The sequence below is a fragment of the Camelus dromedarius genome, chromosome 29 (genome assembly GCF_036321535.1).
Source record: "Camelus dromedarius isolate mCamDro1 chromosome 29, mCamDro1.pat, whole genome shotgun sequence".
In the NCBI taxonomy this organism is placed as follows: domain Eukaryota; kingdom Metazoa; phylum Chordata; class Mammalia; order Artiodactyla; family Camelidae; genus Camelus; species Camelus dromedarius.
This window is the reverse complement of record NC_087464.1, coordinates 11,213,699-11,228,929: the sequence shown is the minus strand read 5'-3', so window position 1 is coordinate 11,228,929 and position 15,231 is coordinate 11,213,699. Positions and strand designations below refer to the sequence as shown.

Genomic DNA, 15,231 nt, shown 5'->3' with positions numbered 1-15,231 from the left:
GTTATTGAATTATATATTTTTAGACGTGTCCAGTTAGCTGTGAATCATTCTGGGTAAGGAGTAGTCCCACCCGGAGGAGGCAGTGGGGTCGTGGGAAAGTCGGGTGGTTTCTCAGGGCAGTGTTCCTTGTGCTGTTTCTGGGAGGAGGAGGAGTGGAAGTTAGACAGGTGGAACAGGGCAGGAGGGCATTCCTGGCCAAGGGCAAACAATGCACACAGCACCACTCGGAGGTATATCCAAGCAAGTGCAGGTGCTTTGGTGTGGTTGAGAGCAGGGAGAGGGGCTCGCAGAGGAAGATGAAGGCTAATGTTATTGTTCCAGTGAGAGATGGTGAATCCTGAACTGAGGAAGAGGCAGCGGTGGAGGCAGGCTGACAGACGTTAGATGCAGGGAATCCTGCGTGCTGGCTGGGTGGGGAGGGGCTCGCTAGTCCCCCAAACTCCAGCCTCTGGTGGGAGCCAGTTTGGGTTTGGCAACACCTCAGTTAACAGATGATTAGGTCCCTGTTAGTGTGAGCTTGCCTGAAGCCCTTGTCAGTAAGATTCAATGTGATTCCGAGTGTTAATCAGGAGAATGTACAGTCCATTCACAGCCCAGACCCAAGGCATGAGCGGAATGTTTCAAAGGCAGCGTAATTTCATACGAGGTAGCCTTCATGTGCTCATTCTGCAATGAAAAATTAATAACCTCCTGGACTCGTTCATTAGGAGATGTGAGTAAAGAAGAGATAATGAAATCTCCAAGTGATGGACTTGCTGATTCCTCGGACTCAGAGTGATTAAGATCAGCTGGTCAAGGATATGAGAAGGGCTCCCACCCCCCCAGAGGGGAGGTGCCACTCTGGATCTGCCTGGCTGCTTGCTCAGTTGAGGATGTCTTTAGTGAAACTTGGCAGGAACAACCTCATCTTGCTCATCACCCTAATATTTGTTCCACCTGGAGCCCTGAGGCGGGGGTACTTTTTGACCACAGCGTTGCCCCAGGGCACTGCAGTGGGGGGCTCCCAGCTGCACAGGAAGCCTCATGCCTCCCCTACGGCTTCGCATAACTCATTTTCTCTCTTTGTTTCTCCCACACCATGTCCCATTTGAACACTTTTCTCTGCCTTTTAAAAAACTAAAGTGTAACCAAAGCAAGATGAGAACTGTGTAACCACAGTGGCTATGATTCTGAACACACACACACACACACACACACACACACACACACACACACACACACACAAAGAAAGAAAGAAAGGAAAGAGCAGAATGTCAAGGGTGAGACAATTGGAAAAAGTCACCCATTCTATCTTGATTTCCTTCTTTCAGATTCTTATCCTTCTGGGTCAAGGATTTTTGTAAAGACTTGAATGACCCGACTGCCTCTTATTTTATAAATCCCAGTGAGATGGTTCACTCCGAAGGGTGGGGTGGTTCTTTGTGTGCTGTGTTGTGAAGAAGGAGGAAAGGTCATTTTTCCACCAAGAGGCTGTTTCACGGCTGTCTTTGGGCAATTTGTAGGAACTGAAGAGGGGGATAGCATCCCGTTCCTCAAATCCCAGTCACCGTCTCTCTTCTTTCCTTACAGATGGTCTGCTTCAGCCACCCCTCCCTCCCCCAGCAGACCAGACTCCCTCACTTTCCTAACCCATCTCCTCTGAGCTTGGCTACATATTTTGATGACATTCTCCGTCCTCACCCTGTGAAGTGAGGGGCTTAGAAGAAAAGCATGGACATCCCTGTATGAGTCTGCCCGGGCTGCCACACAGGCTAACACAGACAGAGGGGCTTAAACAACAGAGATGCATTTGCTTACAAGTCTGGAGGCTTGGAGCCAGAGATCAAAGTGTGGGCAGGCTGGTTTCCTCTGAGGCCCATCTCCTTGGCTTGTGCACGTCTGTCTTCTCCCTGTGTCTTCACATGGCCTTCCCTCTGAATCTGTGTCCAAAGTTCTTCTTCTTATAAAGATGCCAGCTGCATTGGACTAGGGCCTAGCCTAATGGCCTCATTTTACCTTAATCAACTCATGTTTTTAACTGAAGTATAGTTGATTTACAAAATTGTATCGTTTCAGGTGTACAACATAGTGATGCAAAGTTTTATAGATTATACTCCTTCTAAAGTTATTACAAAATAATGGCTACATTACCCTGGGCTGTGCAATATATCCTTGTGGACTGTTTGTTTTAAGCATAGTAGTTTGTGTCTCTTAATCCCCCACCCTTGTGTCATCGCTCCCCCTTTCCCTCCCCTGACTGGTTTGTTTTCTGTATCTGTGAATCTGTTTCTGTTTTGTTACATGGATTCATCTGATGAAACAGATTTTTAAATTTATTATTATTTTCAGATTCCACATATAAGTGATGACATAGGGTATTTGTCTTCCTCTGATTTATTTCACTTAGCACAACACGCTCTAGGTCATCCATGTTGTTGTAAATGGCAAAATTTCATTCTTTTCTTTCATAAAATATTTATGGCAGAGTAGTATTATATATCTATATATCTATATCTCATCTTCTTTATCCATTGTTCTGTTGATGGACACTTAGGTTGCTCCCATATCTTGGCTGTTGTAAATGATGCTATTATGAGCATTGGGGGTGCATGTGTCTTTTCAAATTGGTGTTTTTGTGTTCTTTGGCTATATACTCAGCAGTGGAATTGCTGGATCCTATGGTAGTTCTAATTTTAGTTTTTTGGGGAACCTCTATACTGTTTTTCATAGTGACTCCACCAATTTACAATCCCACCAACAGTGTACTAGGGTTTTCTTTTCTTCACATCCTCGCCTACATTTGGTACTTACAGACTTTTTGATGACAGCCATTTTGACAGGTGAGGTGACAGCTCATTGTGGTTTTCATCCACACTTCTCTGATGATTAGCAATGTGGAGCATCTTTTCATGTGCACTTTGCCCATTTGTATATCTTCTTCAGGAAGAAGTATCTGTCTAGGTCTTTTGTCCATTTTTTAACTGAGTTCTGTGCTTCTTAATATTGAATTATATGAGCTGCTTATAAAATTTGGATATTAACCACTTACAGACCATATCATTTGCAAATATTTTCTCCTGTTCAGCAGAGTGTCTTTTTGTTTTGTCAGTGGTTTCCTTTGCTGTGCAAAAGCTTTTGCATTTAGTTAGGTCCCATTTGTTTATTTTAGCTTTTATTTTTGAGACAGATCCAAAATAATATTGCTATGATTCATGTCAAAAGTGTTCTGCCTATGTTTTCTTTTAGGAGTTTTATGGTTTTAGGTCTTACATTTAAGTCTTTAATTCATTTTGAGTTTATTTTTCACATGATGTGAGGAAATCAGAAAATACCTTGAGACAAATGCAAATGGAAACACAATGTTCCAAAATCTATGGGATGCAGCAAAGGCAGTTCTAAGAGGAAAATTTATAGTGGCACAGGCCTACCTCAAGAAACAAGAAAAATCTCAAATAAACAACCTAATGGAATTCTAAAAATAGGAACAAACAAAGCCCAATTTGGCTGAAGGAAGGAAATCATAAAGATCAGAGAGGAGATAAATAAAATGAGGGGAAAAAAACAATAGAAAAGATCCGTGAAACCAAGAGCTGGTTCTTTGAAAAGATAACAAAATTGACTCACCTTTATCAAGGATCACCAAGAAGAAAAGAGAGAAAAACCCATTTAACAAAAGAAGAAATGAAAGAGGAGAAATAAGAATTGATACCAGAGAGATACAAAAGAGCATAATAGAATACTATGAACAGTTATAAGCCAATAAATTAGACAACCTAGAAGAAATGGACAAATTTCTAGAATCACATAAGCTTCCATGACTGAATCAGGAAGAAATAAACAGTCTGAACAGATCAATCACTAGTAGCAAAATTGAATTTATAAAAAAAAAAAAAAAAAAAAAAAAAACAACTCCTAGCAAACAAAAGTCCAGGACCAGACAGCTTTACAGGGGAATTCTATCAAACATCTAAAGAAAAGCTAATATATATCCTTCTCAAACTATTCCAAAAAGTTGAAGAGGACAGAACACTCCCAAGTTCATTCTAGGAGGCCACCATTACCCTGATTCCCAAACCAAAGACTCTATCAAAAAGAAAATCACAGACCAATATCTCTGATGAATATAGATGCAAAATCCTTCACAAAATGTTAAATCTAATTCAACAACATGGAAAAGGGTCATACGGAGAGATGAAGTGGAATTTATTCCTGGGTTGAAGGGGTGATTCAGTATTTGTAAATCAACCAATGTGATACACTGCATTTACAATAGGAAGGATAAAAATCCTATAATCATCTCAATGGATGCATAAAAAGCATTTAATAAAATTCAATATCCTTTCATCATAAAAACTCTCATTAAAGTTGGTATAGAGGGAACAGATCTCAACATAATAAAAGCCATTTATGACAAACCCACAGCTAATGTCATACTCAATTGTGAAAGCCAAAAGTTTTTTCTCTCAAATCAAGAGAAATAAAAACAAGAATGTCCACTCCCACTGCTTCTTTTTAATGTAGTTTTGGAAGTGTTAGCCATAGAAATCAGACAAGAAAAAGAAATAAAAGGTATCCAGATTTAAAGGGAAGAGGTGAAACTGTCACTGTTTGCAGATGACATGATACTCTATATGGAGAACCCTAAAGTCTTCACCCTAAAACAATTAGAACTAATAAATGAATTCAGCAAATAAGTGGTGCTGGGAAAACTAGACAGCTACATGTGAAAAAATAGATTAGAACATTTGTTCATACCATATACAACATTAATCCACTCTTTAAAAGCCCCGTCTCCAAATACAGTCAGATTCTGGGGTACTGGGGCTTAGGACATCAGCATGTGAATTGAGGGGACACAACTCAGCCCATACCAGTACCTATTGGTCCTCTCATTTCCCTTCTTTCTGAAGTATCTACTGATAGAAGGGAATTGGGGTTAGTCCTTTGGGAGGATTGTTGGATCCTCCCTTTATCTTTGAGTCACAACCAATCACTGAGCTTCTTGTTATAGGAGGTCAGCAGTTTCTCTGGGACTGAGCTAAAATGGAACCTTCTTTTGAGACCCCAACCTTTTCTCAGGTCTCTGGTTTAATATTACCTTTTCTGGGTTTGTCCTTACAGTCCCAGCCTCCTTGAGCCCCTGCCCTTCACCTCTCATGGGCAAGTCTTCCAAAATAGCTGCCACCATCCAATACCCCCCACCTTGGTGGCCTTGGTTTTCTAGGAATTCTGTTAAGCCCGCTCATCTAACTGAACTCTCTTGGATGAATCATTTTGCAAAGGACTGGGGCTCTCGATCTACAGAAGGCTTCTTCGGAGGTTAGTGTCTGCAGACAGACAAATTCCCCCTACCCTCCAGCCTCTTCCCTTGCTCCAGGGAGCAGACTGGCTATTTGGCTGCCAAAATCCTAGTTCTAGGGTGTAGGCTGAGAGCCCAGAAAGTTGGGTATGGAATCAAAGAATCTGTGTGTTTCAACGGGAACTTGTCCTCTATCCTTTGGATTCATTCTATCCTCTCTGCTTTCCTTTGGTAAAGAAGAAACATGACTCATGTGCATTTCCCTGTTGGTGAAGATGCATGGATGGCTCCCTACCTGTGTGAATCCAACATCCCAGAGCTCTCCGGCAACCTGAAGAAGAGAAAATACCACAGTAAGAGTCACGTGGCTTAGGACGGTTCATTCCCCTTGGTCATCTTTAGTCTTTTCATTCGTAAATAGAATGAATAATGCTTGCCTTTCCCAGCTTGCTTGGAGTCTCTGAATACTGTAGGTGAAAATCTTTGTAAACCATAAAGGACTACTACAACTCCAAATTTTTAAGAAGATCTATTGATGATTAAAACAACTATCACAATATGGTATGGGAAGAAGGGAAGGGCTGGAAGGAAAATGCTGAATTATTACCCCAAGACATTTTCAGCTTTGCAAGAAACACGCTTTAGGAATTACAAGGGCTGATAGATTTAATCAGGAGTCCCTACAAAAGCAATCAAGATCAAATGAACTGTAATTATGGTAATCAGTTCGTGAACTTTAATGCCATGTTCCTAATTTCCAATATTATGAAGTCCTGTATAGTGAATCAATCTGTCATTGCAAAGATAATAAAATTTTCATCTCTGATGGCATATATTCTGTGTGACTGAAAGTGTGTCATTCTTTTCATCAGAAGCCTCATTAGGGTCACCATTTTAAAATTTTAATTAAAGTGAATGAATTCTACGAATCTATCATCTCCATCTATATTTATTCATGATACTTAAAATATATCAATTTAATATAACTGGTTATATTTATACAAGTCCCCTTTAAATTTTTCTTTAAAGGTTATTCCTTCCAAGAAGACCTTCCTACCCTGGAATTAAATCAAGGTCTCTGGTTACGAAGCCCCAGGGTGAGCTGGAGTCTTTCTCTGCCGATACCCCAATCTTAGTTCTACTTATTTTGTGTGTGGTTATTTATTTAGTCTTTGCACCCCACAGTCTAGACTGGAAGACTCAAGAGGGCAGAGAGTGTGACCATGTAATCCACGTGGCCCAGTGCATGGCACTCAGAATTAAATCCACCCCCCTCCTTGTGGCCTGCAAGAAGCTAGGTATGTTGGCCGCTTCTTTCCATGTCATCCCTCCTTCTGTTCCTCAAAATCTCCATCATATTCCCACTCATGGCCTTTTCCACCTGATGTTTTCTCTGCCTGGAGCCCTCTTCCTCCACATTTTGCCTGGCTGATGTCATGCAGAATGTCATCCAAATGTCACTGCTTTAGCATGGCTTTCTGTCATCTAGCATATTGAAGTTAGAATTCCCCTCCCCAGGCACGTTTAATCTCATTTTCCTCTTTTTTTTTTAATTTAGTACATTGTCACAATATGAATTATCTTTTCTTAGGTACGTGTCTATGTTCTTCTGTGTATATTTGCATATTTATTACGTGTGTTCCTTCTAAGACGTAAGCTCCCTTAACGCAGAGCTCCATCTTAGTTGATTTGTTTACTTCTGAATCATCAGGGACTAAATGCCTGATATTAGAAGGCACCCAATAAATACCTGTTACCTGAATAAATGAGTAGTAGATGTTCAAAGGTATATTTTGTATGAATGAAACAATTAATCAACATTTGATCTCATTTTATTCACCTGAGTTATATATCAAAGCATCAGACACTGCTAGAAAAAATGGGCAACTAGGGAAGTTTGTTTTCTGTACTTCTAATGTGTCAGTTCTGTACCCAGTTCTTCAGTCTCAGATTCTTTCACTCACCTAGCAATGCGTTTCTTAAGTGGTTCGTGTCAAGGTGTAAATGACTGATAATGTCATCCAGTGCCATTTTGTCATCTTTGTGCTGTTATGCTCCAGACTAGAGTGAATGATGCTGGAAAATTACACATCACCAAACAGTGCCCCCTGTGGTGGACACTTTGGTTGTGCAGCCATATCCACTCTGATTTGTCTTCTGGTGCATGGGATGGTGACATTTGTCTGATCCCCTTTGCCCTTGAAGTGTTGTGATGAGTTCTGACAATGTGCTATGAGTAGACTGATGTGTGCTCCTTCTGATTCAAAACACTTTGTGCTCAGGCAAGATTCCCCCAAAACTCTCTGTCCCATCTGGTGCAACAAAAGAAATTTTATCTTTGTCTCCCTGATCGAAATGACAGTTCCTCCAACAGCCTGAATCCCTGAGAGACCATGTGGAGTAGAGCCCCCAGCTGGGTTTGTATATGCACCATTTTTGGATATGGTGCATGAATAAGAAATTGACCATTCTTGTATTATTTACCACTGAAAATTCAGGCTTTATCTGTTATCATGGCATAATTTGGACTAGCATGGTATAATAGTAATATAATATGAGCTAGATAGGTCATTATAAATTATTAAATAGTTACATTAAAGAGTAAAAGTAAATAGATGAAATTAATTTCAATAATATATTTTATTCAACCTAACATATCCAACATTTTATAAGTTAAATGTGTAATTAATGTACAAATCACTAATGAGATGTTTTACTTTTTTTTAATCAAGCTAAGTCTTTGAAACTAAATGTGTATTTAGCTATAGCTCATCTTGTTTTGAACCAGCTATATTTCAAGCACTGAAACTCCACAGGTGGCTATTTGGATGGTACAATATTGGACAACACAGATCTATGCCATCCTGTCTAAATATATAAATTATGTGAGCATACATTTATAAATCAATTATGACTCAGGGCCCTGGGATTATCATTTTCACAAAATTAAAGGATGCTTTCTTTCATCATCTTCCAGATGTTTCTCTTTGCTATGTGTTTCTTTGCAGCTATCCAGGAACCCTAAGGCTGCCTTTGTTGTGTTAATCATAAATCTTGGCTCTTCTGAGGGCTCCTCGAATTGCACAGCGTGCTATGATGTGAATATATATAGAACACTTTGCTGGGTGCATAAGGCAGCCACAGGGTTATGTGGTTTTACGCACTGGCATGTTGAGCTGTTTACTCTGTGGGGAAGGCACCCAAGAGATAACATTCAATTCATGCAGGCGTGTCTCAGGGTTTTGATACTTCATCCATCTATTCTTTAGAAGTTGAAAGAAGGGAGAAAACATAAAGAGACTCAAATACGTGAAACAATACTTCCAATTTAGTTTAATATCTATTTATGTCTTAGTTCGGATTCCCCCAGAAGCAGACCCTGAGACAGGCTTTAAGTACAAATCATTTATCTGGCTGTTCAGAGAGTGGAGGGAGTGACACAGGGAAGGGAAGGCGGCAAAGAGTGTGCCCTATTAAGCCAGCTGCCACCATGGGGAATTAGTATTTGATCTTGAAAGCAAAGGCTGGGACATGGTGTAGACTACAAGGCATGGAGTGAACCCAGCCGAGGGGCAAGCAGGCTAGGGAATTTCTGCGCTACTTCTTGGGGGTCATTGGTTGTGGGTGCACCCGGGGGATGTCAGTTCCCTGACACTCCAGCCAGCGGCGTCTACAGCCTCCAGGATGCCAGTTGGAGCTCATCCAGATGAATGAGGTGCTCTTCTCAGTGGCTGTGGGGCCGGCATTGGCAGGGATTGCCCTGATAAGACTTTCACCCCAACACTGGATGAAATCAGAGGATTATGGAGTCAGATTTGATTAATCTAGCCAAGGAAGAATGTTTCTGGGGAGAGATTTAATGCAGAGTCACACATTTGTTGTAAGGGGGAGTTCTGAGTGTAATGGCTACTCTTCAACGAAGAAATTGAGGCCTTAGAGATGCACATGGCCTGAGGTCACACACTTGCGGAAAAGGAAAACATGAGGCCTCACTAAGAATAGACAGCGTTTCTGAGGCCACCAAGATACAAGGAGGGGCTGGCCGCTGCCCCTGGGCACCGTGGAGCAGCGGTGTGTTCACAGATGGCTGCCACGCCCCGGGGGGCTACTCCGAGGCCAGCTGACTCCTGAAACTGACTCACACTGTGGACAGAGCATCCACCTAAAAGGTCAGCCAGCTCGATAGTTTGCAAAAGACATTTCTACCTGAATGAAGTTTACAGCTTCATTCTGATCAGTTTTTTTCCCCCCTCTGGAAGAGCCTCATGATTGGATTAGTGGACTGAGGGTTAAGAAAAAAGCAGTCTTCACATAGCACACTCAGAAACGACCTTTCTGGTGAGCACCACTCTGATTGTGGCAAACCTCATCCATTTTATGTTTTAGACTTTGTAGTAAATATTGAAAGCACGATAATCAGTCCCCTTGTTGCCAAAGTTGGGAGGTATACCTTATTGGGGGATTATGGCTACTCATATAAGGTGTAGGAAGTCTTTATATTGTCAATCCAATGGAAAAGTAAGCCAGTTTTTTCCCCTTGTGTCTGATCTAGAGAAATAAGCAGAATTTAATTATCAATTATTTATTTAACATCCATTTTTTTCTAAGTTTTGGACAGAAGAAAGAGGGTGGAGGTAAAACAAAAATGGATAATATAAGATTCATGTGACTCAAACTTCAGAATATGTTACAGTCATTTGTTCAAAAATATTTACTGTGAATATCCTATGTGTCAGGTACCGAGCTAGGTGCTAAGGACACCATGAGAACAGGACAGACACGAGCCGTGAGCTGTTGGGGAACAGAGATGAGTCAAAAAGAAATTACAAGACAGTGCGATGTGTATGATGATGGGGCAACAACCATATGTCTCAGGAGCTCAGAGTTTTCTCCTCTTGCTATTGGACATCCCATGGCTGAACTGAATGGGGATTTTATTGTTCTCAACCTGTAGGAAAAAGAGAAATATCCTTAAGTATCAGTAGGATGATGACTTAAAGAATAACTATGAGCCGCATTTGGGGAAGTCCAGGATTACTGACCAGTTCTTGCTTTGGCATTGGCTTCCATTTGCTCAGGTGGCCCAAAACTTTCTAAGGGGCCAAGTCTCTAGAAGAAGAGTGTTCCGGTGACTGCCACTCTGTGCCAGGCTTCAACAGAACAAGACTAAGAGAAGATAATGTAAATATATTTTAAAGAGAAGTATGCTAGATGAATGTGGGGAGATTTTCTTACTTTGGGGGTACAGGGTCTACTTTGTCTCTACCCTTGAGACTTAGGTGAGGTGGGTCTGATGGACTAGTGGGGCATGTCCATCAGGAATCTGCTTGCATGAGAATCTCAGAGTTAAGAATTTATTTCAAAGTAAGAAGGAGTCAGGCACAACCTTACAGCTGGAGGGGAGGAGCAGAGCGATGTCAGTGCTGGCTGATGCATAATCCTTGAGTTAGAGTCCAGCTCAGCCACCAAGGAAGGACTCTTGTCTTTGTCATAAGGAGAAAGAGGCTTAAGATAAAAACTGGGGGCGCTATTCCAGGAAAAATATATAAGTCAGGGTGAGCCAATATGTTGTGTCAGAGTACGAAGAGAAAAAAATAAAAGATTTTCCTCTCGACCACTACACAGCTTGGGCACCATGGAAGTCTGATATACTGTGGAGGTACTGGGATGTGATGGAAGTGGCAGAACTCACAATGGAACTCTGAAACATGTGATGGAAGATCGCAGAAATTTCTGAGCACTAGTGGTCAAAACTCAAGCAGTGGGAGCGTGTGGCAAGCATAGTAGACACCACTGTTGGTAGTGTCCAGTGGATGTGAGCAGTGGTGGTGCCTTGCAGAGATATGAGTTCTCTAGGCATTTGGCAGTGATGTTCTGTGGATGCTGATGGGCATACTCATAAGCACATGGGCAACATCCCCTAGGGACGCCTAGAAACGCTTGGTGGCCAAGTGGAGGCTCTACAGGGGACAGGTTTCCTTGGATGAGCAGGAAGAAGCACGAGCCAGTGAAATCTGAACTGGAAACCAATTCCCCTTTGTGTTCTCAGGTGGATGGACTTACAGGAAACTCCAGGCAATTTCCCTGCTTCTCCTTCACCTCTTTGAAAATGACTATTGTATTTCAGTATTACGATTTTCATCATGCAAGGAGCTTTTACTTACTGTTGTCTTATAGATGTAGAACAAAGTTTTTACTTTTATTTATTTCTAATGTAAAGACAGTGATTTTGGAAGCATAAAAAAAGAGTGACGTTTGTTTTGAAAAAAAACTTAGTCACCTATATCCCTGTGTTTTTTTTTTTTTTCTGTCTGTATTCACATTCCAGGGTAGTGTCATAGCTAGAAAATGATGACAATTGTCAACCGCCTTCAGAGAGTCTTGGGTAAATTACTGACAAATCTTTCCCAGTTTCCCTGTGGTTATGGCTCATCATATTCTTCGAAAGACATCTCCTGACATTACAGGAGAGAGGCTGAGGGACCTTCCCATAGCTGTAATTTCCTCCCCACGGCTCCTCGATCTGGTAACAATCTATCTTCCTCTCCACCAGAGCTCTTTATGAAATTTGATATTTTCTGCCCATCTCTGAACCCATGATTTATTTTTTGATTCCCTGCCCCCTTCATTGAGAGTTCCAGATAGAGACTGCTCTCTCATCACTGAATTGGGAAATTCCCTTCATCCTTTTATTACAGTGTATAACTCCTTTTGATTACCTTTAACTGAAATATTTGGTAGAAGCCCGACATAAATGGCTAGGCACCTTAGCCGTGTCCACTGGAAAGCGAAAATAGCCACATCGGGCCGTTGAATTCAAGCGGGACAAATGAGTGTAAGGGTGAGTCTCAGGGAAGCATGAAAATGGCCACACATCTGAATCTCCCCGCCTCGTGACTGCTCTGAATCCTTGTCCTGGAAACAACAACAACTTATGAATTCTCGTGACAGCCTAAGCAATTTCAAAATTTTCTAGAGGAAAAAAAAATGCACTTACTTAGCTTGAAAATTATCAGCAATCTCTTTCCGTAGGTCTGATTATAATAGCAAGGGAGTGAACATTTATGAAATAAACAGCTCTTTCAAAGCCCTGAGAGTAAGCATGAGAATTTTTTTTTCTTTTTGTTGAGTGACTGATATTAGACATTCAAATCACTCTTCTCCACATTCATTATGTGGGGCTTGAATAGATTCATATAATCCCAACCTGCTGTGCTCCTCGCTCGCTCGTCTATTCCCACACCAGTGGAATATTAATAACTGTTGAGCCCTAACACTTTCCATAACCTCTGCTATTTACTCTGCGACAAAATTAAGTACAGTCTGCCTTTAATTACTCAGCATTGGACTTCAGCAGGAAAGAATTCAATTTTGTAAAATAACCAACTTTTGGGTAATTGCATGCATAATCAATGCATACTTTGTCTGTTCAGTGGCATTATTCCTATCCGTGCCTGAAGGAATTTTACACTTTTAAGGTCACTGTCCTCATTGCCTTAATTAACAGCCAGAAAAAAAAAAATGAATTGAACTTTAGACATTCCTTTTTTTGGTTTTAAGATTTTTTTTTTCTCATTGAGTATTAAGGTCACAGATGTTTGAGGTCCACGTAGGGCTTTCCTTGGATATTTTTCTTGGACACTTTCTCTAGATGAAGTTTGCCTGCTGGTAAAATGTGGCATATTTTCTGTCAGAAAAAAAAAAAAATTATGTAACTGTCTTATTGTCCAGGGCTGAGAACCAAATCAAGGCCCAGATGACAAAAGACAGCTTCTCTAGCGCCAAACTAGAATGCATACCTACAGTAATGAGGCAATCATTAGCCATAGGGGCCCCAACAGGTTCCTTGCAGGCATTTATTTGGTAAGGGAAATAGTGCTGGAGAAACTTAGCTTCAGGCTCTCAGATGTTGGTGTAACCCAATGGAGCCATTTTTCTCTTCCAAATTAAGACATTATTTAAGCTGTAGCCCTCCAGGTCTCATACTCTAGCTTTCATCCAACAACCTTTTCTTCCATTCAATTTTTTTTTTTTTTTACCATTCATCACTCCCTCCTTTCCTAAATGCCCTCAAAACTAGTCCTACACACATAGGATTCCTCCAAAGTCAGGAATTGGGCCCTGAAAGTCATGATTTTCAGTGTGGTTCATTCTGGGTCTCCTCTGAAGACAAGATCACTCCCAGTATTTCATCCAAGGCATTTTTTAAAACCTAAAGTTGATGAACCCCGGGGGGAAGGGGGAAGGGCAGTAAAGAGTGCCAACAGGAAAAACAGAGGAAGAGCTAGCTGTCCGTTTCTCCTGGCTTCCTCAGCTTGGTGTCTTGGGGTCCAGGGTCAGGGAAAATTCTGAGACCAATTCTGGGACCAAACTGGGATAATGAGAGTTTCGCATCTCCCTCCCTGCACCCCTGGCCCCCACTTAAGTCCTGTGTCTGTTCCGCGCACGAATTGCAGGGAATGCTTTGTTTGAAGACTACGCTCTGCACCCCATGCCCCTCCAAGTTTGAAAACCACTAAAGATGTCTAAAGTGCTTTATTTTATAGAAGTGAAGAATCTGCCGCTCAGAAATGGTCGATGACATACACAGTCACAGAGCTAAGAGGAAAGTAAGCCAGAGGGAAGCTTAGCTCTCCTGCATCTTCTTTCTTTCTTTCTTTCTTTCTTTCTTTCTTTCTTTCTTTCTTTCTTTCTTTCTTTCTTTCTTTCTTTCTTTCTTTCTTTCTTCCTTCCTTCCTTCCTTCCTTCCTTCCTTCCTTCCTTCCTTCCTTCCTTCCTTTCTTTCTTTCTTCCTTCCTTCCTTCCTTCCTTCCTTCCTTCCTTCCTTCCTTCCTTCCTTTCTTTCTTCCTTTCTTTCTTTCTTTCTTTCTTTCTTTCTTTCTTTCTTTCTTTCTTTCTCTCTCTCTCTCTCTCTCTCTCTCTCTTTCTTTCTTTCTTTCTTTTTTTATTGAGGTGTAGTTGATTTACAATATTATAAGTTTCAGGTGTACAACATCATAATTCGCAATGTTTAAAGATTATACTCCATTTATAGTTAATATAAAATATCGGCTGTATTTTCTTCTTGAGTCTTATTTCCATGGGCCAAGTGCACACTTACCCATCCACAGGGGCCACCCCACCTCAGAGTCATTATAGGAGACAGCCACATTCAGCATCAGAAGATAGACAGTTGGCTTTATGGCTTCTTACCTTTGTTTAAGGAGGACACAGCTGGTCAAAAATGAACTGTAGATAACACAAAACGTGGGTCTCCTCAGCTGTTGGCCAGTTCTTTAGTTTGAAGGTTTATCGATTCAAATTCCTGTAAAATTAGATCCAGTCCTCACCGTTGTCCACTCCCAGCCTCCTCTAACTGCTAACCCTGTTCAAGAAGGAATCTCTGTTTGCAGCTGGCTACATTCTCCTCCTGCCCGCATCGTCCGCAGTATTAAGCAAGAAACACAAAACACATGGATGCTCATGAATAATTCAAGCCCCCAAGAGAAGGCTACTCGATACTGACCCAACACAAACCTTTCCCATCAATCTGCCTTTTTTAAAACTAACTCTGGGAAAGTCAACCTCCTTCAGACCTGCGAATACAAGGCAGTTCTGATTTACAGGCTTAAAAGGTCCTCAAGGAGGAAAATCAATTCAAACCCAAAGTGACATTTCAGTTTTATTAAGTCAGCTTTGTCTGGCCTGCATTATTTAATAGGGTGTATCTCTTATGACCTTTGAAGAGTTAAATCCCACGAACAGTGGGGCAGAATGCTATCTATTATAATTTCAACTTTAATGATTGGAAACGCAGAATTCATTATTCTGCTGAAAGTAGGTTCTGAAATGGTTTTCATTTCAGCTCATCCATCAGAAGGGACTGTGCCTCAGAAGATTTTTATTGACCTCATTTCAGTCTTATGACCCATTTGTTTAAACATTTAGAATGGATACCCAAAAGGAACAACCCT

The 15,231-nt window shown here is 41.1% G+C and overlaps 1 long non-coding RNA gene across 1 annotated transcript; it reads right to left on the bottom strand.

Moving 5' to 3' along the window:
* Window positions 1-9,897: 9,897 nt before the first annotated feature.
* LOC135319590 (uncharacterized) lies at window positions 9,898-14,773 on the bottom strand. Its single transcript, XR_010378385.1, has 4 exons — window positions 14,471-14,773; window positions 11,998-12,193; window positions 10,321-10,444; window positions 9,898-10,226 (listed from the first exon to the last, which is right to left on the bottom strand). It is a non-coding gene; the product is annotated as an uncharacterized LOC135319590 (long non-coding RNA).
* Between the last annotated feature and the right edge of the window lie 458 nt (window positions 14,774-15,231).